The following is a 26,561-nucleotide window of genomic DNA, read 5'->3' as shown; positions in this document are numbered from 1 at the left end:
CTGGCTCCTCATGTCCATCTCTCCTGGTCCCCTACCTTAATTGATGAGGGAATTGGGGCTCCTCCCTACCCTAACCCTAACCTAACTCTCTGTGACTGGACCTGGTTCCCCGAGCTTCTCCTAGGGCCTGGGCTCTAGCTGCATGGCTCCTGCATGGCCCTCAGGAACGCATGGCTGAGGATGAGAGTGGGAGAGGAGGAGGGTGGGTGATTGACAGGTCTGGGTGGCCTTCAGCATCAGAGAGGGGATTCCCATCAGTTCTGGCATATTCCTGGATGGATCGTGCAGTGGTGAACTCTAACCCAGCCTGCTTGGCTCCTGGGGTGCTCAGCTACCCTCTCTGGGCATCTCAGGTACTCAAGTCAGCTGATTCCATCTCAGTTCCATGCCTTATTATTATTATTTTTTTAAATGAATGACCACTCAGTTATCTGCAGAGAGTAATCCAAAGGATATTATGTTTCTCAGTTGCCATAGGTTGACCACAGCTTGCACCTGCATCCCATCTGCCAGGGCGCAGGGCTGCTGAACTGCAGAACCCAGAAAGTAAACATCTCCATAGGAACCGGAGGCTTCGTGGGTTAGACTTCAGGATGGGCCCTCCTGGAGAGGCCTGCTGATCAGAACTGCTTCCTCTCGGGTCCTGGGCTTGGGGTCAGTTGTGACCACTCACCTGTGACAATCATATGAGCCTTTGCTGGTGAATGAGTGGGAAGTGCACATGAACGTGTGTGTGTGCATGGCTGTGCATCTGTATGGTTGAGTAGAAATGTGCACCCATGTACGTGTGTGTGTGTGTGTGTGTGTGTGATCGTGACTTTGTGGGGAGTTATATATGTGCGTAAATGAGAATGTGAGAATGTGTGTGATGGGTATAATGGGTATATGTGTCCATGTGTGCTTACATGTGTGTGACTGCACATGACTATATTTATGGGAGTATATGTTCCAGTGTGTGCAATAGTGTCAACGTGTGCATGTGTGACTGTGTGCTTGTGGGAGTGTCACCGTGTATGTGTGTATGTGTGTGCTTGTATGTCATGTTCACATGGGGTGTGTTCGCGTGACTGAGGGATGTGTGCCTCTGTATGTGAGAGTGTGTCTCTGTGTGCTCATGTGTGTCCCTGTGCATTTAGGGCACCCCCCTCCCCAGCCTGGTTGGAGACACTGGCGGGCGGTGCTCTCCATCTCTCCGCATGTTGATATTATCACTTCAGCTTCCCAAGTCTGGCAGGAGACGCAGAATTAAACACAGACGCTCTGGTGCCAAAACAAAATCGCAAAAAGATTTGAAGCCCCCGTTCCCTAAACTTGCAGCCTATCAAACTGGGAACAAGCCTGGCTTTGTTTTATTTCCTGCATCGAATGGGGTAGAACAGTCTGGAGCCACATTGGTTCTGATAGAAGAGCTGACTCCAAGCCAGGGAATTTAAAATTGCTGAAACCCAAAGCAGAAGGGAGCCGGCAAGATACGATGGGAAGCCGGAGAGCGTGTGGGAAGAGAAGAGAACTTCTTACCTGGGTTAGGTGCAAGATGTGGCAGCCCAATTTTGAGAAATACAGAAACAAAGACAAAGAAAAGGTGTCAGGGCAGGAGCTCTCTCCTAGGTCTTGCCTCCCCTTGCTCTGGGGCCAGCTGGGTGCAGAGTGCTGGTAGCTATGAAGGACAGCAGGCAGGGCAATGGTGTCCAGTAGAAAGGGCTCTCATGGCTGATCCTTAATGTCACAGTGGGGGAAACGAGGTCCCAGCACGGAAGCCACCTCCTATAGCACAGGGGGCCTGGGTTCCAGCAGCTGACACTCAGGTCTCTGAGTTCCAATCCAGGGCTCCTGCACATTGAGGCACTGAGGGGAGCCAAGAGCTGCCTTTTGCTGGGGTCTTGCCTGCTCCTGGGGCCCCGCTGTCTCATCATTTCACTTTCTGAAAACAACTTTTCCTGTTATTTGGAGCCTCTGATCTTGCTTTGGCCCGAGTTTCCTGGTTGCGGTAGTAGTGTTTGGCACAGTAATTTTGACTAATGAGCCCCCTCTTCATCTACCCCATAGCTATTGTTGACCATCCCAGGTGGCTGGGCTGGGTTGTGACTCTGAAGCAGAAGGGTTTGTAGAGGGTCCTGTATGGCCAGAGCAGGAGTTGAATCTGGGGACAGAGGGCCGATGAGGAGAATCATCTTATGACCCAGAGTGGCACCCTCTCTAGCTGGGCCCTGGAATGTGGTAGAATTCAAGGCTCATCACCACCTCCCAGAGTGTTGATGGCGACATCTGCTGCAGTGTGCCCAAGACCATGGGGAGCACAGGACCCACAGCCTAGTTTCTGTTACTGGGACTAGAACTTGGAAGCTCCAACTGGAAGTTCTGGGAAGAGGAACTTGGGAACCTGTAAGTGTGTATCTCTGTCTCCACCCCGCCCCCGACTCAACATGAATAATTTTTAATTTAAAAAGCTCTTATTAGATATGGGGCTAGGTATTACATCCATCCCAGAGGGCAGGAGGCTCTTCTTGGGTGTTAATAACAGGAGGGTGAACATTTAGGTTTTGTGTCATGAACCCTATTGAAGTCTGAGGTAGTCTTGGATCCCTTCTTAGAACAATGCCTTAAACACATAAAGTAAAATATATAGAATTACCAAGGAAGCCAAACATATTGAGGTATACGTATCAAAATATTTTTTAAAAATTTGGATCTAGTAATAGATGTGCCTCTTAATACATTAAAAGATAATCATAGGCTCAATAACCACTATAATGTAGAATTAGCAAAGAGCAAAAGTGATATTTTGAGAAGAACACAATTGGATATTACATGATACCTCTGTTATTTCTGATTGTGGACACGGTCAGATATTCTAATGCTACTGTGATATGTCACCTGTCCTCAGATGAAAGGAATAATCATGGTTGAGGTAGTGAAAATAAGGACTAGAGCCCCACATGGTGCTGCACGCCTGTAATCCCAGCCACTCGGGAGGCTGAGGCAGGAGCTTTGCAAGTTTGAAATAAGACTCAGCAACTTAGGGAGGTCTTAAGCCACTCAGTGAGACCCTGTCTCAAACCAAACTATAAAAAGGACTGGGGATGTGGCTCAGTGGTAAGCTACTCTGGGTTCGCCCAGTGTCATAATGCCCTGTTTGAATTTCTTGGCCTAAGAATAAATGCTCCCAACTACCTGAGAGATGTTGAGGGATATTGTTCTTATCCTCGTGGCCTTTCCTGGTCAGTAAAGTGAGAGGCTTAGTGATGGCAAGGGTGTATCACTGTGATTGCTCATGCTAGCTGTGATTGATTGGTAATGACTTAGTCCAGTTGAAAACATTTTTGAGATCACCTCTGAGCCCCAGTGAACAGGATGTCAGGAGTGATTGGTGATGTCTGCCATGAGCACTAAACCACAGAGAGGGAAAAGAGGTACAAGGCACAATTGATTTTCCATTCCTCAACTAGAACAGTATGTGGCCCTGTCCAGCACTGATATTCCAGTAACTCTGAAATTGATCTTCTCTTTTGATTCTCACTACAAATATCTCTGTCCAGCAACAAGGACAACTGCATGAGAATTGCTAGCTTTTCTGAGTGTATGTGAATGTGTGTGAGTCTGTGTGTGGGGGCATTGGTACCACCAAGCTGTACCCCAGGTGGAGCAAGTCTTCTGATGAGCTTTTCACTGGATGGAATTGTAAGCATTACCTCAAATTTCAATGATAAAATGGTTACTGGGAACAGATTGTCTAGAAAGAAAACAAGAATTAGTAAACACAGTCCTGCAAATGAGCCATCTGGAGATTTATTTACATAAGAAAAGAGGAAAGCCTTGGTATTTTCCTGCTGGGGTTTGTTTCTCTTGCAAGTAGCCACAGGGGTGTATTCGTCCTGAACACACATGGAGTAGAGTTTTCTGAAAGCATGAAGAAAAAACAAAAAGCAATGCTCTTTGGGTTGGTTGTTTGAAGACCCGGAAGGAGGAGAAGGGGGAGAGTGACAGTCACATACAAGAGTTTTGGAATGAGGTTTAGTCTAGGCGACTGTTCAGAATAGTTACAATGCCCTCACACCTTGCTTTTAAAATTGCTTATTATCCCCAAAGTGCCAAATGAGAGCAATTTTCCTCTAATAAGGTCAAATTGGGAGGCATTTAGCCATCATACAAATGCAGAAAGACGGCAGAATAATAAGGCTGAGGGAATGAAACCTTGACACGGTTTGACTGCCCCGAGAGCCGCCTGGGTGTCAGGCCAGCTCTGCAGAACCACTTAGCCCTCTGGCTTGTCTTTTTCTTCTTGTTGTTCCCTCAGGAAGTGCACATTGGAGCAGTCCCCTCTGCTGAGGAACCCAGGCTGCAGGAACGCTCCAGCCTGGCTCTGTTTCCAAAGCCCCAGCAGTTTTCACCCTTCCCCATGTGGAGGTCAGCAGAGAGCGGAGGGGCAGGGAGGGGCCCGCAGGTGTCTGAGCTCACCAAGCCCACACCTGTGTGCTCCCTCCATCCCCCCCTTGGATGATTCCACACAGGCCCAGGCGCCACTGCCAGCCACACCTGCAAAGTGACAGCCTGGGTAAAAATAGCCCCCGTGTGTCTGGGCAAGCAATGTTTGGCCAATGAAATACTAATTAATAAGAGAGTTGGACTGACTTTACAGAAAGATGGCTTTCTGCTCCTGCACTGGGTTGGCTGTAAAGTATCCTACCTGTTTGTTCTGGAAATTGTATAGCTCAGGGCCCACTGCGTTGTAGGGGCAAGAAGAGGCATGATTGAAAGGCTGGGCTGGTGTGCTGCCCTGGGGCCCAGAGTCAGGAACAGCTGGGAAGGACAGGAAGGGAAGTTTGCAAAGTGAAGGTAGCTGGAAGGCACCCAGCAATTCAGAGCCATCAGCACGGAAGATAATTACCTGCTGACAGGTCTCTGATGCGTACCTGTGTGTGTGTGTGTGTGTGTGTGTGTGTGTGTGTGTACGTGTGCACCTTCAGGTTGTGGTTAACTGTGTCTTTGCAGACAACTTGGGAGCATATTCTACACTCCATACCTGGACATGAATGGCCAGAGCTTATAAATAAAGATCCAGAAAATGAAAGCATTGTATCGTGAACACATCTGTAGCTAAGCTTGAAAATGTAGAGGATTCAAAGAAAAAAAATTAAAATGTGGAAAAGCTTTTGGAAGAGGCAGGAACAGAACCATACTGTGGTCAGTACCTTGCTTGGAGATGTTTCCAAAATGGTCTGTCAAGGAGGGCTGGGTGAACTGTCAGGAGGGAAGTGTAAGAAGCAGCAGCCAGTCTGAAGGGCAGACACTGACCTTGAGGGAAAGGCCTCCACGGCGCATCTCACTGGGCACTCGTTTTTCCCATGGGCATCCTGAGGTTGAGAGAGGAGATGACCAGGGCTTGTGAGGAGGAGAGCTGGAATTCAAATTCGGCCTGACTCCAGAGTCTGCCTTCTTAGCTGTTGCCTAAGCAAAGGTGAACGTGGACCTGGGGAAATGACCAACAGGAGGTCCTGAGAGGAAGGGTGCAGGGTGCTGGAGGAGAGCAGGCCCCGGCTCAGGAACCCAAGGACCCCACACCACTGGGGCAGGTCTTCGTGATTTCTGGATGCTGCTCCCAACGGCATCAGGATGACTCTCATTTTGGTGTGTCACTCCCAATGTGTGGAACAGGAAAAATGAAGCTGCAGCATCTTTTTGTGTCTCAGACTTTTAAGAGGATGTTTCTGGGGATCTGAAAGTAACTTTAGACGGGAACGGAATCCGATGAACCCCTAGCTCAGTGATCCTAAATGTGGCAGATCTGTTCCTAATTTCCAGAAGTTGTGCAGGTGCTCACAGGTTACAGTTGTAAATGTAGTATCAAACATCAATGAAACACATAATGCCAAAAAGCTATTTTAAGTTCAGAAATGCCTTTAAATGAATTTGTTCGTTACCATTAAGTTATCATTTCCCCATATTGAACACTGTCAAATCCACGTGGTGGAGACCGTCTCTTTGCTGCTTCCTGAACAAGTGGACTCGTAGGTACCCAGAGGTTGGGAACCATCATTCCAGGTATATTTCAATCCTAAAGTGAGGGAGAAATGGATATTTTTTCAAATACCATGAAGGTGTTCATCTTCTTAGCTTCCAGGGGACCTTTTAACCTTTCTGTATAATCTACCACTGACCATGGTCCACTAAGAATGGTTTGATACCAAAGTCCAGCCCAAGGAAATGGCACTCTAATTTGACTATTAAGGCCAAGAATCGGACTCTCAGGGAGGTCATGATGCCAGCCATGGCAGAGGATATGGACTCAGAGTCAGGCAAGTGAAGATCTAAACTCAGGACCCTATTTCCCACTTCCAACTCCCGTTAGTGAGAGCTGTGAGCTGTGGTCAAACAAAGCCTGCAGCTCTGCAGAAGAGACAGGTGGCCCGTCCCTCCCGCCTTTGAGAAGGGATTTTGTTGGGAGGGGTTTTGTTGGATCCCCTCTGGCTCTTTCAGTGCCAAGGCCAGGAGCAGCGAATTCCACAGGCGCTCGGTGGGGTTTTATCTGATTGTCCCTCTCAGGGACTGACATCGTGGAACTCGCTGCTGATGGAAATGAAAGGTAATGTAATACTGATATCATGCTACTTTTCCATGGGGGCCCCTAAGCAAGAATCATGCTTATTATCCATTCATCTTTTTCTCTTTGTGGAGTTTGCACAATTTAACCAGCCAGAACAAATTTGTGTACCCTGTCATCATCTGAGAACTGGCGCTGGAATTTTCTAACGTCCCTGGTATTTTCAACTCGAGCGCCAAATAGATTTCATTTTCCTTAGACACGAGTTAGCTCTTCGATATGCAGATACAGACGGGCGATACCATGCCTTGGTAGGCCTGACACTTGGAACCTACCGGTGGAAGGTGGGGTGTGGCTGGGTTCCTCTCACTTCGGCTTTCCCAAGAGCTCGAAGGAGATTACATTGGGAGTAGCAATTCTGTCTTCCACTGTGAGGACAGTGCTATGCCTTTTGCGGAGCCTTAGGACATAGTGCAAGTGGCAAAGGCTTAACAACAATTGTGGGCAGAATCTAGTAGGCTTGCAGTTCCGACTTGTTTGGGGGCTCAGCTTCTGGAAAACAGCCTATAAAAATAGCAATTTACAGGGAAAAAAAAAAAAAAAAAGAGCGGGTCCTGAGGCATTTGGTCGGGGCAGACATTAGTTCCATTTAGAGCTTAAACCAGCCCACAGGTAATTGTAGGTCTCTTGCATTAGCTTGTGGAGCAGCGAAAGCATGTAATTCGAGCTAATCTGATGGGCACACGAACTGGGTACTTGGTGCCAAGTGAGACCGTGAAACAAAAGAACACATGTGTTTTTCGGTGGTGGGGGGGGAACCCTCAACACAACATAGATTCAACTGTTGCACACAGGAACCTCTGGGGAATTCTCTGGAAGGCTTGTCATTTTAGAAAAGTACTTTGAGGGCGCAGTGGAGGAACCTCTGGAGCCCACTGTCTCTCAGTGACCTGTTCAGTGAGGTGTGGGGCCTGCAGCATGTTGGGGGGCAGTTGTCAGAGGGGATTTATTTCATCTGAATCTCAAGGCTTTCTTTAGAAAGCCCTCCGCCTGTGCCTCAGAACAGTCTACCTGATCCACTGGGAAGGACGCAGGCTCCACCCTGTCCATTCTGACTTAACTAGTCTGGGCTGGGGCTCAGCAATCCTGCTTTGTGAAAGTCCCCCCTGGACAATTACAATCCTATGACTCTAGTTAGGATGGAGAACCCCTGATCTAGTGGCAGATGTGATGAGCTGGTGGTCAGAGTCCACAGTCCTAGTTCAAGCTACCTCACAGGAATGACGGGCGCACGTCCACCCCTGGGGATAGAAGTGGATATTTGGCTCTTTGCAATGACATCTTCATCACAGAATCTGTGTTCCTGGGAAGTAGAGCACTGGTGGGTTTTCTGTTGTCGTTAATCTGCCGACTGGCTTCCTTAAAGCGTCAGTGTCACATGACCTTCAGTAAGACCGGCTCTCATTTACTCCATGATAGAGCAAGTCCCCCGAAGGAGACTGACTCTTGACTCTCCCTTAAGACTGAGCTTCAGAATGTCTTCATTGAAGGGAAATGAAGAGAATGCAAAATGCTGGTGTTTTATTCTGCATTTTCTGCCTACGGAGGTGCTTAAATCCTGGATGTCAAGTGGGGCCTCAGGATGACGCTTTCCCACACCCTGCTGGAGCCCGGGGTGTGTGTGCCCATGGGCAAGCTGGATTTAGGACTGTAAAACATCAGTCAATTCACTCGTGGAAGTAAGAAATCATCCTTTTCAGTAAAAACAAGTTAAAACTATAAATGAGGATGCTTCTGGTACACTCTGCTCATTTAAGCCAGTTATGTAAAAGGTCGTGTTAAAATCAGAACTTTGGTTTTTACCACTAAAAGAAAAACTTTGTAAGGACAATTTTTAAAATTCCAAAGATGTCTAACTTGGACTGAACTATAGGATTAAAATGGTCAAAAATTAGGAGCTGAAAATTAAACAGTAGAATTAGATTAAATACCAACATGAGCAGATACATGTCTTGAAATGTGAGAAGTCTCATAACACTGAGGATCAGGGTTCATCAGAAAGGTCACTGAAAAGAGAGGGGCACATCCTCTGTGGCAGTGGTATTCACCAAAGTTAGGGACACTGGGCCTGTGGCCTTTAGGCTACAGACGTTCACCTGGGAGGGGGAGTTGGAGAAGCAGACTGCATTTTGCAATTGCCGTGACTTCACGTTGGACCAACCTTGGTAGACATGAACGCTGTGACCTCATTGGCCTTGACGATGGCCTCAGGTGTGTACCTGCTGGTTTCAGAGGCAGGTGGACCAGGGTTGGGAAGTGGAGGGGCAAAAGTGATTCCTTAACAAACATAAAGCATTGATGAGACTGAGATCCACAGGGCAGGAGCTCTCTGAGTTAGCAACTTTGTTGATTTCTCCTCTTGTTTTAATTCACTTGAGTTGCCCCGAGGCATATGAACTGGCCCCAGAGGGCTCTGTTCCAGGACCAGGGCAGCTCAGTCCGCTCTTCCTCATTCCACAAATGTCTTTTGAACACCTCTTCTGTGCCAAGTGACAGCTCACACAACCCTTCAGGAAATAGGGCTCTACGGGCCAGGGGTCTCCCGAGAAACAAAACAGAAAGGATGTGGATGGTGTGTGTGTGTGTGTGCGCGCGCGCGCGCGTGTGCACGTGCACATGCATTCACGATGTCAACTGTATATGTATTATATATGTACTATGTACATATGTATGTATATGTATAGTAACATCAAGAATATATATATATGAGAAATTTATTTTAATTGTATTATGCAATTATGGAAGCTGGCAAGTCCAACATCTGCAAGGTGGACCAGCAAGCTGGAGACTAGGGAAGAGCTGATGTTTTGGTTCAAGTCCAAGGCCATCTGCTGGCAGAAGTCTTTCTTCTTTCAAGGGGTCAGTCTTCTTTCCATTGAGACCTTCAACTCTTTGGATAAGGCCCACCAATATTGTCAAGGATAATCTCCTTTACTCAAAGTCTATTGATGTGTTAATCTTATCTAAAATCTTTCATAGAAACATCTGGAAGAATGTTTGACCAAATATGTGGGTAGCTTGGCCCAGTCAAGTTGATCCATGGAGTTGCCCACCATGGAGTCTGTGGTTCTGAGTGTTGGGCTGTCTGGCCCAGCTTGCCAGAGCAGGCTTGCTCCCCTTGCAGAAGAGTGAGTTACCAAGGGGCTCAGTAGATCAGGGAAGACGCTCTGATCTTCCTCCACCTGCCATTTCCTCCCAAGAGATGGAATGGACTGTAATGGTAAAGTTTCTTGGTACACGTGTGGCATTCAGAAAGCAGAAGGAGCCTCTTCCGTTACTTCTGTTGCCCAGAAAATCATTCTCACTGCTGAGTTTATGGTGGAATCACAGTTGGACCCACAGCCAAGCCCGGGGTTTCCTTTCCCTGCCTTTTGACTGAGGGGTCTCTGACGGCCATTACTTTGACATAAATAGCCAAGTAAAAGTGTAGTCAGTAGTGACCGTCCACCTTGATTAATGGAATTCCTTCCCATAAAACTGGTATGCTTGACTTATTTTCTTCTAAAGACTGTACGATAATATTTCAGCAGTTCAGGAACACGGAGACAAACCACGGCCCACCACCCTAGCTCAGTGGTACACCCTTCCAAGTAGTCTCTTCTAGTTCTTTCCCATACAGGTACATTTGCTTGCATAATTATTACAGTGTGCATATATTTTACCCTTTCCCCATTATATCCAAAGCTATATATCATGAGTTCATTTCCATGTCTTTTAGTCCTTTATGGAGACATAATATTCCATCAAACGATGTACCATAATTCAATTAACCAATTCCTATTGTTTCAAGTTGAGGTTGCCTGCAATCTTTTCCTGTTATAAATCACACTGCTGTGGTTTGTTTTTCTTTAGGATAAATTTCTAAAAACAGGACCACTGATCCAAAGAACATGAACATTTTTATGGCCCTTGATGGATACTGTTTTCATTGGATTTGATTGGATTGCATGCGTTTTTCTGTTTTTTGTTGTTACTTTTGGTATCCTGATTCTTTGGTAATGACCTTATGTCACCACCCTGGTTACCATGCCAAGTTACCATGCCAAGGCAATGCACCCAGAGCCATCCCTGTCCCCGATTCCTTTGGTCATATCTTTCTGACAAAAATATTCTTTGAGGCTAAAAATGTCCTTGCCTAGTCCTTGCTTGAGAGAGATTTATAGCTTGGAAAATCTGAGTACATCTCGGCAGCCATTTTTCAACAGAGAGTGGAAAAAAACCACATTTCACACTTAAGAGGCAATTTGGGATTTATTTTTGGTTCCTCGATAATCCTGGGAGACTTTGAAATGCTTAACGTCTCATTGCTTCCCAACAGAAGAGTCCAAGGTGGGATGTTTAGAGAACAGTGATTAGAATTTGGAGCAAACACTTTAGAATGGTGCTATTACCTCTTTAAAAAGAGCTCTTTGTATTTTTTTTTTTTTTTTTTGGTAATATTTGAAGTTTCTTATTGGACATTAAAGTGGCGTAGTTTTGTTTTGTTGGGTGGATACTGGTAAGTATGTTTGTAGTTCTCATCTTGGAACAAGGAAGTAATATACTTTAAGAAGTAACTTTAAAAATCGCTCTTAGGCATGGTTCTAAACTTAAGTATGACGAAGGAAAGGAGACAATTAAGTTTTGGGGAAATTATTTATATTTACATCTATATTTTGGGGATATATCCTATAAATGGGACAATGTAGTAGGTGGTCTCTTGTGCTGGCATCTTTCATTCACTTAGCATTATGTTTTGGGAGTTTATCCATGATGTGGCAGATATCAGGCCTTTGTTCCTTTTTATGGTTAAATAATATTCCACGGTGCCACAGTATGCCACATGACATTCACCCATTCAGTAGTTGCTGAACACTTGGGCTGCACTTTTGGGCTAGCATGAATAATGCTGCAGTGAATTTTGCTGTGTAATTTGGGGGCTCTGTTTTCATTTCCCTGGGACACATGTGTGGGGGTGGAGTTACTGAGTTGCAAGGTAACTCCAAGTTCAGCTTTTTAAATGCTACCCATGTGCTCGGGTGGCTCAGGTGGCTCAGGTGTCGAGGGAGTGAAGGTATTAAGTCATGTCAGCTTGGGCAGAGTGACTGCTGCCCACCCCCCACCCCCCCCCCCCGGCACCTGCCCTCGGTGGGGGCAGAAGAGTGCATTGGTAGAGGAGACCCCTAGCCCAGGAGGATCCCACCTGGATGGTTTCAGTACTCTTTTTTGTTGGTATCATATTTGTATAATTGTGAATTTGTTGGAGGACATTATGGTCTGCGAGTTTTGATGTGATTCATGTGCAGCTCTTCCTATAATGCTGAAAGCCTGATTTACTCTTTAGGAATTAGTTTTTCAGTTGGAATACAAATGCCACACCCATAAAGCTTTCTTTCTCAATAAATATCCTGTGGAGCCTTCTTACAAAAACACTTTCTGTGCCTGCCTTCTGCTGAATATCCTAATGTTGATTCCTGGAGACCCCACGAAGAGGACCGACAGTTACCAAATGCTTGAACTCTCCCTGGATCTGCTGCGAATCCGACGTCTCTAATACAATGGTTTATTTTAAGCAAAATCCCTTTCATAACATGGGCTGCAGTGTTTTGAGAACATTTCTGAAATGAACATTTAATAAGTTGGCGAAGACATGCTCTAAGCATGTTAATGTTACTATTGGATGCTTAAGTTTTCACTTTTAAACTTCTAAATATGAATAGCTTAGGAATTTGATCTTAACTTTGGTATTGAACCTAAAATGATTAATTCACATGAGTGTTGGCCATGAGGATCCGTTTTCCTATTTTTTTTTTTTTTTTTTTTTTTTTTAGTAGAAAGATGATATTAGCTGCTGTAATTATATCCCTAGGTGGCATTAACCACAGAATTGAAGGTTTGGTTTCCCCCTGGCAAGCAAACCTCGGTTTTTGACTTGACGCTCGTAGGGCTTGGTTGTATAATCACGCTACATGTGAAGGGTGGAAATTAGAGTGTAGGGTTGCTGATTTATATCCCATGAGCTGAGTTTTCCTGTGCCAGCCCAGAAAGATCTTACCATTGCTGAAGTGCTTAGCTCTTCTGTGGCTTCGACAGACCCTGCAAGTCATCCAGGAGGCTTTGGAACATTCCAGCGTAAGGTCTAATTATGGATGTAATGATTGCTGAGCATTTAAAGCAAAAGCCCCAAATACCAAGCCTGGACCTTCTTGTTTTTAAATTAAAAGGTCAGTAACCCAATGTCAACCATTTCAGACAGCGTGGGCTATATCTCTAAGAAATAATCAAAGTCAGCAAAAAAAAACAAACCCTGGCCATTCCTTACCCTAAGTGGAGAAATCCAGTTGTCTCATGCCTTGTAACTGACATGATTTGACATGCTCATTTTTTTTTTCTTTTTAGTCTTTGGGTTTTGAATAATTGCTTCTTGCAGAAAGCCTGTATTTTCTGTACTCTGTGGTTACCAAGCTGTACTTGACTTTTAAAAGAGAGTCAAAGGAACGTACCCTTGTGAGAAATTGCTGCTTTGTGGAGAACAAATGAGAGGTTTCATGATCTTTGAAGCCAGGAAGGCCAAATCTGGCCTAGAAACTCCATCACCAGCCTGTTTTATGTTCTGAAAAAGAAGAGCTAGGGGGAGAGGCAGGCTTTAGCTGAGGGTCTGCCCCGCTCTGGTTTGGAAAGCAGGGAATTCTCCTTGGCCATTCAGGGAGCGGGGTGGGCTGCCAGGCAGCTGCTGCCCTCAGTAGTTCAGGGCTTCTCTATCAGGGGTCAGTTGCCCCCCACCCATAGGGGACGCTTGGTAAAGTCTGGAGACAGATTTGGTTGCCACAACTGGAGGAATACTGTTGGCATTTAGTGGTGGAGTCCTGGAGGCAGCGGGGACCCACCTGGAGGGGTTGTATCTCCAACCAGGGGTGACGTTTCCTGCTCTGCTGTCCCCAGAGGGGTGGAGAGCAGAGAGCAGAGCCAGCATCTCTCGGCCAGCAGAATGTTCTGGTTTGGCACCTTGTTCTTTGGCACTGCTCCAACAGGGTGCGTTGGAATCACAAGAAACACGAAGCAAGCTCCCTACCTGGAGGAGAGGCCGGGAGCAGCCAGTGGAAACCACACGCACCGGGTCACACCACCGCAGCTTCTCCTCATGCTGCTCAGCACGTCGCCGGCAGGCGAGACCAGGCAGGCCTGGACCGCTTCCCTTCCTTTCTTTGTCAGATCTTTCATAAAATGCTTTTGCCCCAGGTTACCTTTCTTCTTTTGGGGGGTGGTTTAAAGAGTGTATTCTTGGTGAAGAATTACTCCTTAAGCCCTTACCTTTCTTGGAAGGGAAACACGCGGATGCACGGATTAGGATGTCATTCAAAGACCTGCTCAGAACCTTGCGGGTGGGGCGCGGTTCTCCACTTTTTCTCAGCTGTGGGGCGTGGAATTACTCAAGTCTGTTTTCTAGACTCCACCTGTCCCAGCACTCTGGGATCGCCTACCAACCACCAACGAGGGTGTGGCCAGCTGACCCCTCCCTGTGTCTGAACCCCCACTCTGCCGTGTGAGCCCCACTGACTCCTGTGACTTCTCCAGGCAGGGAAACGGAGGGAAGTGCCCTCATACTAACGTACTCGTGACTCCAGCTGACATCCCTTCTCCATTTTTCAACATCAGGCTCCACGGGTGATTGTCCCCTGTGCTTGTTTGAGAAATTCAAGGTGGGAGTTGGGCCGGGTGAGGAGAAGTCTTCGGACCTGGACATCTTCATTTCCTTTACATACCCAAATGGGCCAACCCTGGTTAGCCCTCTCAGCAGGAAACATTTTATTTCTCTGCTCTATGCTAGTCATAATGAGGAATGAAAGAATGAATTAAGTGTGATTTCTTTCCTGGGCTTTGTTACAATTATTTAATTTTCAAAAACAACCCTAAGAATGGGGAACTGTTGTAGTCATTGCTTTGCAGATGAGGAAGCAGAGGCTTAAGAAATCAAGCAATGCATCAAAGGTCACAGAACTCTGTTAGGATTTGAACTTGGTGTACAGCTCTATAATTTCCAGATTCTGCCGTAGAGGAGACCTTCTAAAATGTCCCTGGGCTGAAATTTTATCCACACCCTGAGTGGAGGTGTGAGGTGTGCACTTAACCTTCCTGGTTCAAAGACACAGACCGAGGAAACTGACCCTTAAACCTCGGGGACCCTAATGCGTGTGCCATGGCCAAGGGGACTCTGCCATCCACCGGCATGTCTAGCTGCACTCCTTGAAGAAGCCACATCTTGTTCAGTGAGTAGTTCTGATGCTTACAGATAGTGTTCCATCTTGGTTCTAAATGCACTCCAACTAATTCACTGTGGCACTCAGCTGAAGAAATAGGAAGCTGCTTGAACGTTGGAGGAAGTGCCCTCATACTAATGTACTCATGGCTCAGCTCCACCACCCAGCTGCCCCCGGTGGCCTCTGGGCACTTTGACTGTGGCTAGTTCAAGTTCAAATGTGCAGTTCAAGTTAAAAATGCACACTGGATCTTAAAGACTTAGCACAAAGAAGTAAAATACTTAATTACCACAAAACTCAGGTGCTCCGTACAGCTTTGGATTGTCGGGCATTAAGAAGGAAGGGCTCAAAGGATATCCCAATGGAGAGATGAGGTCCCCAACCCACTGAGTGCCCTGTCCAACCTCCCAGCCACCCATGTCTCTCCAGCCCAGTGCTCCTCATTGCAGGCAAAGAACTGGCCACCGAGAAGCAACCCACAGTGCTTAAGCAGCTACAGTGGACCCCACGACGCCATGCGTAAGCATACCTCCTCTCCCCGATGAGCTGGAGATCTGTCTTAAACAAGTTCCCCAGATTTTTATTAGGCAGCTGGTTTGGACGGTACTTCTCATGTATTCTTCCTCAGTGTGTCTCCTGTGCGCTGCTCCTGTCTTGCATGAGCACCTCCAGCCGCTCTGTTGATAGTTAACTACCTGCACTTTGCCCAAAGCCTCCATCTCACATCCTGGGCAAGTTTTCCAATGTCACTTTCAGTTCCTCCACTGGTACCTTTTACTCCAGCCACTCCAAATGGTGCTAGGAGAACTGTCAACAGTCCATGTTGTTCACAACTGACAGGGGCCTTGGCTGACTTGAGATTTCCAAGCACAGGTCTCCAGCCTGAGCATGGGTACGCCCATCTGGTCAAACCAAGGGACCTGAGGGCGCTCTCCAGGACCTGGGATGGAGTGTGCCCTTTCTCAAGTGGTGTTTCCACGTGGGTCTTGATAACTGTCTCTGTTGTTTTTGCTCAAGGCTCAACTCTGTGTGGAAGAGTTTGTTTTAAATTCTGGTACTACAAAATTGAGGAGTGCTGCGCTCCCAGAGGACTGGGATCTCCAAGGGGCTGCGTGCTTTCTGCAGGACTTTCTGTCCTGTACTCATTTTACCCAGGGCATTTGCTGCCCTGTTGTTCTCCCTGCCCCTGGAGGACAGAGGGGAGACTCTGGTTCCTTGATACTCCCCACAGCCCATTCCTCTGTCTCAGGTGTCATTTGTCAAGATGTGGGCTCCATGGTGGGGCTCCGCGACGCCCTCTGCAGATGGGGACAAACTATCCTCCATGTGCTCTTGGTAGTCAGTGAAGAAGCTATAACTACCTCTTGTCTCCTCCCTGCATGTTACACTCTCAGGGGCAAACAGAGACGGAAGGCCACCTCACGTGTCCCTTCTCTACCCAGATGCCTGAGCACTCAAGGAATTTGAGCTCTGTGCGATGCATTTACTTATTTCCTCGTTGATTCATTCATTTGCCCAGTGTGTAAGGGACACCAGGGCTTCCTATGGTCACAACAAGGCTCACCTTTTGCCCCAAAGAGTCCCTAATTGAGTGAAATGCTCCCTCTGCCTTTTAAAACCTGTGTCTCCTTCACTAAGGAAAAATCTCATGTCCTCTTTTATCACCAGTTGAAATAAAAACAATTATTGTGACTAAACATAAACCAAAGCAATGATAATTTTAGATTGTGCTCCCACCTTCTTACTGGTAGTCCTTTGCCCCCCAACTCCCAGCCAGAGACACCCCCAGATGTGGAAAACTGCAGAGTGGGACCACTGGAATCTGTTTCCTCTGCTCTAAGGCATCTAGAACAAACTAGGAACTGACATGCCAAGGTGACGCAGCATGTAGCCAATACACATGGCTGGCACTGGTTGGGGGTTGGATGAGGGCCCCTTCATCCCCTAGCTTCCCTTTCCCTCCTCAGAGAGGTATTGGTTAATATAAAACTCTCAGAATGCCGGGACACCACATGAGAAGTCCTACACCTTGCTTTGTGGGGCCTGGTGGCTCCCAGTATGGGGGAGGAAGATAGCCCGTCCCGCCAGGGCTCCAGGATCCAATGCAAGGCCTCTTCAACAGCTGTGTGCAGTCAGACCTTGTGGTGACAGAAGGCCCCTCCTCATCTGTCTCATTTTTCCTTTACTCCCCTGTCTTTGGAGCTTCAGGAAAACCTCACCCAGGACCTAGGGGCAAGAAGAGGCTGCCTGTCCTAGTGAACAGCATTCGACATGTGGCTAGATTACTCAGTCTAAGTTTAATAATCCTTGAGACAGATACTATTGTGCTCATTTTACCACGTCAGAAACTGAGGGTTGAAAGTAGAGCAATCCTCCCCGCCTCCTGGCTCTGGTCATCAGCCAAGCCAGGATTTGAACCCATGTCGGCTTTCTGGATACTTGACCAACAAGCAAAATAATGCTGCAAATAATGTTGCGAAGAGAATGCTTAATCTGCAAAGAAAGCAAGAGCTTCAGCAGCACGGAAACAAAATTTATTGCTAGCCGATTGATATATTAGTTACAAATCAGATTACATTTTCCATAAAGCATTTCCTAAAAGGGCTCTGTGTGGCAGTGATGTTAGCAAAGCATGAATTATTTTAGTTCTTGAGAGTTACTAAACTACTTGTTGAAAATAATTACTTATTCAGACTTTCTTCTGCTTCAGAATGGCAGTTTCCTGGAAGAACTCAGGGTGAGCATTTACTATCATTTGCTAATTCAGTGGTCCACAAAAGCAATCTATTTGGCTTGCCAATATGCTAGCTTTGCTCTGGGCCCATTTATCAAAACTTGTCATGGATTCAGCTCCCTCCATCAGAATTAATCTCAGCCCCTTCGAGCTTTAGCTCACGCTCTGCTTCTGAGCGCTTGTCCAGGACATGACTGGCACAGATAAGTGCTCCAGGAATACTTGTTGGCTAACTGAAGTGACGTCCTCATTTGTAGGATTAATCAAAATTGATGAATGGGACAGGGCTGCAAATGGACAGCTGTGTGTGTCCAGTGCTCGCCGTTGGCAAACCCTGGCTGGACAGTGTGAGCGCTGCACCGTCAGGTCCAGTGCCCCTCTCAGTCTTGTTCTCCCTCTTTACCTCCACACTTCCCTCTTGGTTAAGCTCCTGGTCAGAATTGTCACCGCTTTTTTTAGTCATCACCTTGTCTTGTCTGTCTCAATTTCTTCTGCCCTCCTCCTCCTCGGGTCACCCTGGAGATGCTGAGCCTCTCCCCAGTAAAGAGCCCCTTCTTTCCCTTCTGTCCACTCTCTCCCACTACTGGATCGCGTCCACGCATAGGACGTGGGGAAATTTGTCTCAGGTCAGAGCTCTCTAGTCTCTCTCTCTTCTGTTTCAGAAACGCATTTCCAATTATTTTTTTTAAATACTTATTTCTTTTAGTTGTAGTTGGACACAATACTTTTGTTTATTTATCTATTTATTTTTATGTGATGCTGAGGATCGAACTCGGGGCCTTGCACGCACTAGGCAAGCACTCTACCAATGAGCCACATCCCCAGCCCTTTCCAACTTCTTACTGAATATTTTTTTCCCGATTGCAAAGTCCTACAGAAGAAATGATTCATGTGTGTGGATGTGTATGTGTGTGTCTGTGTGTGTGTGTGTGAATGTGTGTAGTATGTTGTGAACATGTGAATTGTGTGATGTGTGGATGTGAGTGTGTATAGTGTGTATTTATGGATGTGTGTATAGGGTGAGTGTGTGTACATGAGTCTCTCTGTGCAAGAATGTGAAGAGCACCTGTTTTAATCTGCAAATTCATAATGAAAACCCAGCCCATACAGCTTGGGAGAGAGAAACCATGTTAAAATGAGAACAGGATGTGCTCTATCAGTAAAACCCAAAGGATATGTAAGAGAACTTGGTTCCCTCCCTGTGGTCTACAGGAGTCAGACCTCGGGGGTCAAAGCCTGGCCCCCGTCCAGACTACCCTCTGCAGCCACACCTCCGCTCTAGATAGGAAATGGCTCTCAGGATCCTACACTGTGGCCCGTGTCACATGTGTCTTGCGAACACTTTGCCCTCCTTTTCCACCAGGCATGTGCCCTTCTCCTCGTTCAGCTCAGAATCACCCCTCCTGGTTTCTGGTCAGGGAATGTGTAGGCTGTGCTGTTAAATCTGAATTTCAGGTAAGCAACAAATATGTTTTCAGGATATAATTTATTTATGGTCTCTCTGACATTCAGTTAGCTGGGTGTCGCGTGTTTTTACCAGGTCTCTCTGGCCCCCTCCCTCTGGTGACGCTCTGCGTTTCAGGATATGGGGCACACACCTCTCACTCTGCAGGCCTGTCTTCTCTACCAGAGCACGGGTGCCTGAGGGAAGAACTCTGTCCCCTCCCTCACCGTTTCTCAATCCTGCAGCATCTACCAGGCACTGTGCTGGGGGAGGGACACCAGGCGAAGAGGACCAGACCGCGGCAAGGGCAGGCTTGGTCAACCCTGGCCCTGTCCAGAGGCAGTTCACGGCCCCTTGCACACAGAGCGAGGAAACCCACGGCAGCGTGTGTGGTCTCTTGGCCCACGGAGCCCAACACATTTGCTATCTGCCGACCCCTGGTCCCGGGGTCTTACGGTCCAGAGAAGGAAGGCAGACACAGACAGACAAAAGCACACCATCTCTCATCTCTGAAGCCTCACGGTTTCCGTGTGTGGTCTGGCAGCCGCCTGCGTGGGGGCCGCCTGGGGCCTCCACCAGTTGAAGCTGATTTCTGGGTTGGGAGAATCTGCCCTTTTAACTGCACTTCTAGGTGACTCTTCACACTGCCATCTGAGCACAGAGGGCTTCAGGACCCACCACCCTGTCCCCCGGTAAGTCCTAGGCTGAAGGAGGGCAGGGCAGAGCTCTGTTCTTCAACTCCATCTCAATTCTGTCCCCACCCCAGCCACGGGCATGGTTTGTTATGTCAGCTGGGTCATGATCTCAGCCTGTAACCCCGAAGGGGACCTCATACAACTGACCACCGGTCCAGGCACAGAGTGTCTAACTCGTCCTACAGGAGAAGGCCGGTGGCCACCCCAACCTGGAGCTGCATACAGTCACCCTTCAGCCTGGACGCTGTCTCCCACCTCAGCCACCTTTGCCCTGAGCTGTCCTGGACTGCGTCACTCACAGCCACATAATCCAAATAGGCTCACTGGTTCCTTTATGTCCCCAAGCTCTCCTTGTGGTGCAACATGATGGGCCGACATAAAATAAATAAGAGCGACTTCAGCCCGTCCGTCCGTATTTAGAGGGCCCACGCTTCCTAGTGAACATAAGGCGCGTGACTGTGTGTTGAGACAGATGTTCACACTCGCGACTCTTGTTAGAGCACTTAAGAAAATAAATTCAAGATAAGAGAGGGAGGGCCTTGCTGGGGTCTGCATGCTTCCTGCTCCTCTGGGTGCAAAGGGAATAAAATAGTTGAATAAAATTCCCGCAGTTCCACCTAAACGTTCTTGGGAGTGCCACTGTAATTGGGGCAAGTGGGATTTAAAAAATTTTGGATTATCTGTATAATAATTGATCCCCTAATTCTCATACAAAGACCCAGGTTTAGCATTTTGTTGTGCCAGCAACAGCAGAAGTATTTGAGTTCTACCTCACATGGGCTGCAATGAACTTGATCCTTTGGTACTTGATTATCCCTTTAGAGTGTGGGTGCAGCCACCATCCTAAGGTAACTGAAGTGTCGGGGTTTGCTGGGTGAGTCAAGGCCTCCCCCGGAGAGATCAGCTCCCCTAAGCCGGTCTTCTCATTGGACATACGGAGTTATGGGTCCTGGGCACATTTCCGTGGGTGATTGTTCAGATGACCTTTAAATGAGATGGTATTGTCCAGAGAGAGTCAGCTGTAGTGTATTTAAATGAAGACTTCTCTGACAAGCTTTGGGGGAAAAAAGCGAATCCCTAAACACCACTATGCTTAATGATCTTTGAATCTTTTAAAAAATTCCCCAACCCAGGTGATTCTGTGCTTCATAACTTCTTTGACTCATGTATCCCCGGTTTGTTAAATTGTTAAATTGCTGACATTCCAGGCAGTTAGTTGATGCCACACTTTCCTGTGAGTGGTCTTACACCAGATTAAAACCTAGTTCAAGTGCGCAACATTTTTTTTTTTTTTAAATACATTTGTAAGGACTTTGTGTTTCTATTTGGGGGCTTCTTTCATTTACAGAAACATCCCAGGGAGGGAAATCTGAATCAAAAATTGTCTTCTGACTTTTTTTTTTCTTAGAAAGCAGCCCTAGGTTTTGCTACTAATTACACCAGCATGGGGCTTATTAGCAGGTTTAAGCCCTATTTGAGTAAATGTTGAAGGAGGCCACAAACATTCCATGTGCAACTCTGATGTTACTGAGAAGAAATGGATCCTTCCTTATGTAATCAGGCCGAGAAGGAATTGGGGTTGTTATACATCCAGGACACAAAATAAATACAAAAAGCAGGCCCCCTTTCCAGTCAGCTGTTCTGTATTAATAAACTTCCATCCATCACCGATGGCTGGGGATGCTGTCCAGGGCTCGAAGCCGACCCGCCTGGTGAGCCAGGTCACTTTGCTGGAGTTGCAATTTAGCTAATTTCACTACGACAGTAGCTCTGTATAATTAAAGACTCAGTAGGGTGTGTTTTTAACGCTATTAAGTCATTAAGGGTTTTTAGGGGACCAGAAAGAGCCCTCACTGCAGTAAAAAGGGTAACAAGTCCTTCTTTTTAACACAAAGAGACCAAGGAACCGCTTTTTAAAGAGTTAAAGTACCTAGCAGGGAAATGCAGTTCTCTGACATCAATTATGGAAATCAGTGCAGAATGCCCGCCACATAGGACCATGCTCCGCCTGTCTGTCCTGGATGGAAGCGAAGACTGTGGCTGAGTCATCTAAACTGTTCTTTCTAATCAAAGCAATAAGTTCTCTGGGTCAGAACTGCCCTTTAAAAGATGTTCTCAGAAAAAAAAAAAAAAGTTTTGGTACTGAAGTCTCGTTTCTGAGTCCAATTTACCTAATTCCTGAGAAGAATAAAGATTCAATAAAGGATTTACCTGCCCAACTGGTTTAAAATAACATGTAGATATTGCTCCACAAATCTTTCAACAGCTCCGTCCTGTGAGTAAAATATGAGGCAAATGGAGGAAGGCAGAGGCTGAAAGAAAATCTATGAGCAACCGAGTTGCTGAAGAACAACAAAAAAATGTCTGATGACACTAGGCTGCAGCGAGGTGCACTGGATGTCTGAACAAAAGAAAAAGAAAGGCATTGTAAGCCCCCGGATCGCCTGGGCAGACTGGCTTTCCAGAGGTGAGGCCGATTCCAAGGTCCATTTGGGTTCTACACACCCTGTGATGCGGATTGTCTGACCCCGTGGAGCTGGCCCAACACCAGCCTGCGAATGTCCCCAGCACCTCGGGTGGGCCTGGCTCTCCTCTCTGGGGACACTGGGGAAGGTGTGGGTGAAGATCTTCCACGTGCTCAAGGTCGTTTGTTTAAGTTTGGTTTTTACTAGTTAAGTGCTACAGCAGTTCACAGTCAGGTCCAGAGACAAGGCTCATAAATCAAGACAATGGCCTTTGAGCGCCCCTCCCTGCGTCCTGCAACAAGGAGGGAGTAGGGCAGTGAAAGGCGGTGTGGAGCCCCCTCAGGGAGCCTGCTCAAGGGACCCCAAAGCCAAGACCAACGCGTTCCTGTGGGATGTTAATGGGAGGTGGTGGCAGAAGAAGACATGGGGGTCACATTAGGGACTGGGGGTCACATGAGGCCCAATGCTGGGGACCTAGATGACTGGTTAGCCCAGAGCTGGGGTGTTTCAGACACGTTGAGACTGACCAGGAACGTGGAAAAAGAAAAAGATCCAAAAGAGTCCCAAAACCACCATCAAAGTCTTCACCAGAGGGCTCCATGGTGTTTGAGGTCAAGGGTGTATGACTTGGTCTAAGGCTGACTTATGGTCACTGCAGCAGTGACCATTGGGAGAGCCCAGACAGCCAGGTGAGTTCAGCATTGCCTTGTGTCGTCTGGGGAGGGCTGTGCACCACGTCTGCGTGCCGGTGGCCGGGAGCTCCGTGTAGCCGTCCAGGCACACATCAGAAGGAGATTCCAGCTGCCTCCCAGACTGGCTCCAGCAAAATAGGAAAGTTTTGTCCCACGGGTGCTTGACCCTGAGGCTAACCACACCTCACGGACATGCCCGCTGGGGGCTGTCATGAAGAGGAGGGACCTGGTCCAGTTGAAACCTTGATTTCTGACTTGATCCAATTAGCATGCCTGGTGTGTGGAGGTCCCCGCGGCCTGGGGGATTCTGATGACCAGAGGCAATGGAAAGTTCCGGTTCTGAGCTGGAAGTAAACCAGATGTCCCGTCTGCGGGACTGTCAGTGTCGATCCTGGTTCACATGAGGATGGCTCCCCACAGAGGTGTGGGCTAATCAAAGCCAACTGGGCGTCTGGTCCTGAGAAGAGCTGCCTCACAGCCACCCAGCCAAGACGACGCAGCCCGCAGACAAGTTCACAGGTAGCTAAAGGATTCATTCACCTTTTACTGGGGGCCTACTAGGTGTCAGGCACCGGGCCAGCCACTGGGGGTCCACATGAGACAGGATCCTCCTTCACAAGCCTATAAGGCCATGTGCACGGTGGCTGTGACGCCACCTCAACCAGACCCGAGCCACACATTTTGTGCCACAGTCACACTGACCTCAGGGGCTTCGCATTTGTTGCTTCTTTGCTTGGAATGACCTGGCTCCTCCCACCATTGTACATGTCCCATCCTTCAGTACACAAATCCTACTCTTTCTCATCCTGTCTAGAGGGGCCTCCCTACCCAGGGCCAAGAGACCATAGTAATATAGTAGATGTTAGGTCTTAACCATGTTTTCTCAATATTTTTCTTTATAGCCCTTTTCACAACCTATCACTATTTTGCATTTGTCTGCCCAGTAGAACACGTTGGTCAAGAGGAGTGGGCTCTGAGGGCAGGCCGCCTGGGTTCAGGCTCCCTGGTTCTGTGTCTTAGTTAAGCTCAGTGCCTCAGTTTTGCAATTTGTAAAGTGGAATTGATGATGATTTCCTTTTCATGCCAGTGTGATTAGGTTTCTTTTAGTTTGGATCATCTGTTCAACAAAACATTAACATATCATGAAAAGACTGAATATATAAGTTTATAGGAACTATCTAAAAATTTTGTATTCTTGCTGGGTGTGGTGGTGGTGGTGCACGCCTGTCACCCCAGAGACTTGGGTTGGGGCAGGAGGGTTGAGTTCAAAGCCAGCCTCAGCAACTTAGTGGGGCCCTGAGCAACTTAGGCAGGCTCTGTCTCAAAATAAAACATTTTAAAAAAAGAACTGGGGATGTGGCTCAGTGGTTAAATACCTCTGGCTTCAATCCCTAGTACCAAAAACAAAACAAAACAAAAAAAAAACAAAGAAAGAAAAAAGAAAAGGAAAAAAAAGAGAGAACTTGTATTCTTAAACTATGATTACTAAAAAAACTATATACCTTTAATAAATGGAGTAATTTACAACTCTAAAATATATTCTTCTTGCTTTGAAAAGATCTAAATACAGTTCAAGAATTGGGTAAAAATAATTGCCATACACTCTCAATAAGTGGAGACTAAGGTTTACATGGCACCTGGAAATCTACATGCAAAACACCTGAATTCAGATGATTTGATTTAATACCTGGAAAATGGCCCTTGGTAGGGTTTAATGATTTGGTAGTTCAAGATCATGAGAAGAGACCGGATAGTTGAGGCTTCTAAAACACGGCAGGTGTTGACAACACTAATAATTCATCTTATCTCACCCAGTGCTGCTAGGTAACCGAAAACACAGTCGGTGATTTCTAAAAAGTGAAGCGTTGTAACAGATCTGCTAAAAGTCGTCGGCAGCAGGCGATGGACTTGTAAGGGAAGGCATTTGATGATCTCACTCATCTGTGGAATCCAAAGATGCGAATCTTAGGGAAGCAGAGAAGAGCGGTTACAGAGGCTGGGGAGGGCAGAGGGAGACGCTGGCCCAGGGGACCAAGTTCGAGAGGGCGCAGAGTTCCGGGATCTGGTGGGTGCCTGTGGTTAACAATATTGTATTAAATATTTCAACAGTCCGAGAAGAGAGGATGTTTTGAATGTTCTCTCCACAAAGAAATGATGAATGTCTGAGGACATGGATCTTCTAAATACCCTGATTTGATTATTTTACTGTAAACATGTGCATCCAAACATCAAACTATGCACCATCCCTATGTATTAAGATGATGTGTCACTTACAAACAAAATCTTGAAAAAGAAGACATATGTTTAGAGTATTTTTGAAAGGCAGATCCTGTGGCGAGGAGAGGTCCTTCAGTCGGGAGCTGAGCCCTCACTGATGTGGTGTGGCTGTGGCCTGACAGAGTTCCAGTACGTTCACAGGCAATCGGAACTTTCTTTAATGTGTGCATTTTAAACAACCCATGTTGTGACTCTTGCTGTCTCAGATAATGAGAAGACCCCAGCCGTCCGTCTCAGCCACTAACTGTCTCATGCTAATACGGTGGGCATTTGGCATTCTGTTGAGTTCGTTTGTTAACTGAGTGCTTATGTGCACCCTGAAGATTCTGAATATTCAGGGCACCCTTACTGGGGCACCCAGTTAGATCCATGGACTTTTACGTTCTGCTGCATAGAAATCCGTTCTTAACTCAGAAATTGTGTCCATTGCCTTTAATTTCAATGCTCGTCATTCCGAGCACAATTCATGCTCCTGACGTGGAACTGGTTGGCAGAGGTCGGACAGACCTATTGTTGCTAAGACTGGACGCATGGACATAGCTAAGTGCTGATAGAGTCGATGACACTTTGTGAAGTCGGTACCAGTGTTCATCTCATCCACATGTGTGAAATACTGAGGCCCAGCGTGGTGAAGTAGTTTGCCTGAGGGACTCCTTGTAGACGGAGGTTCTAGATCTGACTCTAGGTGTTCAGTCTCCAGTATTCATGGTTTTAGCACTATGCTGACCTTGGCTTTGGGTGGCCATTTTGGTCATGGGTATGTACACAGGGGAGTTGGGTAAAAACTTATGGTACATGGATCTATTTTCACGTGATGCATACTGATGTATATGCATTTGTGTGGCCAGACTGTACCTCAAATGGGTAAGGTTTTCTCTCTTAATCTTCTTGCTGGAAATCCATGACTAGTTATTAAGGATTTTAGGTTAAGTCTTTCTCTCTTCTCTTTTTTCAAATTCTATTTTTTTTTTTTTGAGGAGAAACAACTTGTGGAAGAAAAGTTCAAATGCTCAAGATACTTAGTTTTTGAATCAGATTTCTTCAGTCTGCAAAGCATTCTCTCAACCTCAGTTATTTTAAGATATCTCAGACAAGTTCATTAGACTGAGTCTCAGTGCAACCTTTAAAACTTTAACTTAAACATTACAACAGGCATGAATTATTTAACTCTTGTTGTAGGCTATAAAAAATGTACTGTAATATAAAGGAATAAAAATAATTCATGCTTACTCAAAGGCTTGTTTGCAAATGCATGAGAAATTATGATGAACACCCGTGTTTTCCTCACAGATTATAAGCATTGTTATTTCACAGAATAATGACTACCTTTTTTTAATTTCTTTGGGTGTTTATATATAAGCTTTTAAAATTTTTTAAAAATATTTTTTAGTTGTAGATAGATAATAATAACTTTACTTA

This window comes from Callospermophilus lateralis, chromosome 15, assembly GCF_048772815.1.
Source record: "Callospermophilus lateralis isolate mCalLat2 chromosome 15, mCalLat2.hap1, whole genome shotgun sequence".
Taxonomy (NCBI): Eukaryota; Metazoa; Chordata; class Mammalia; order Rodentia; family Sciuridae; genus Callospermophilus; species Callospermophilus lateralis.
This window is presented reverse-complemented; position numbering follows the sequence as displayed.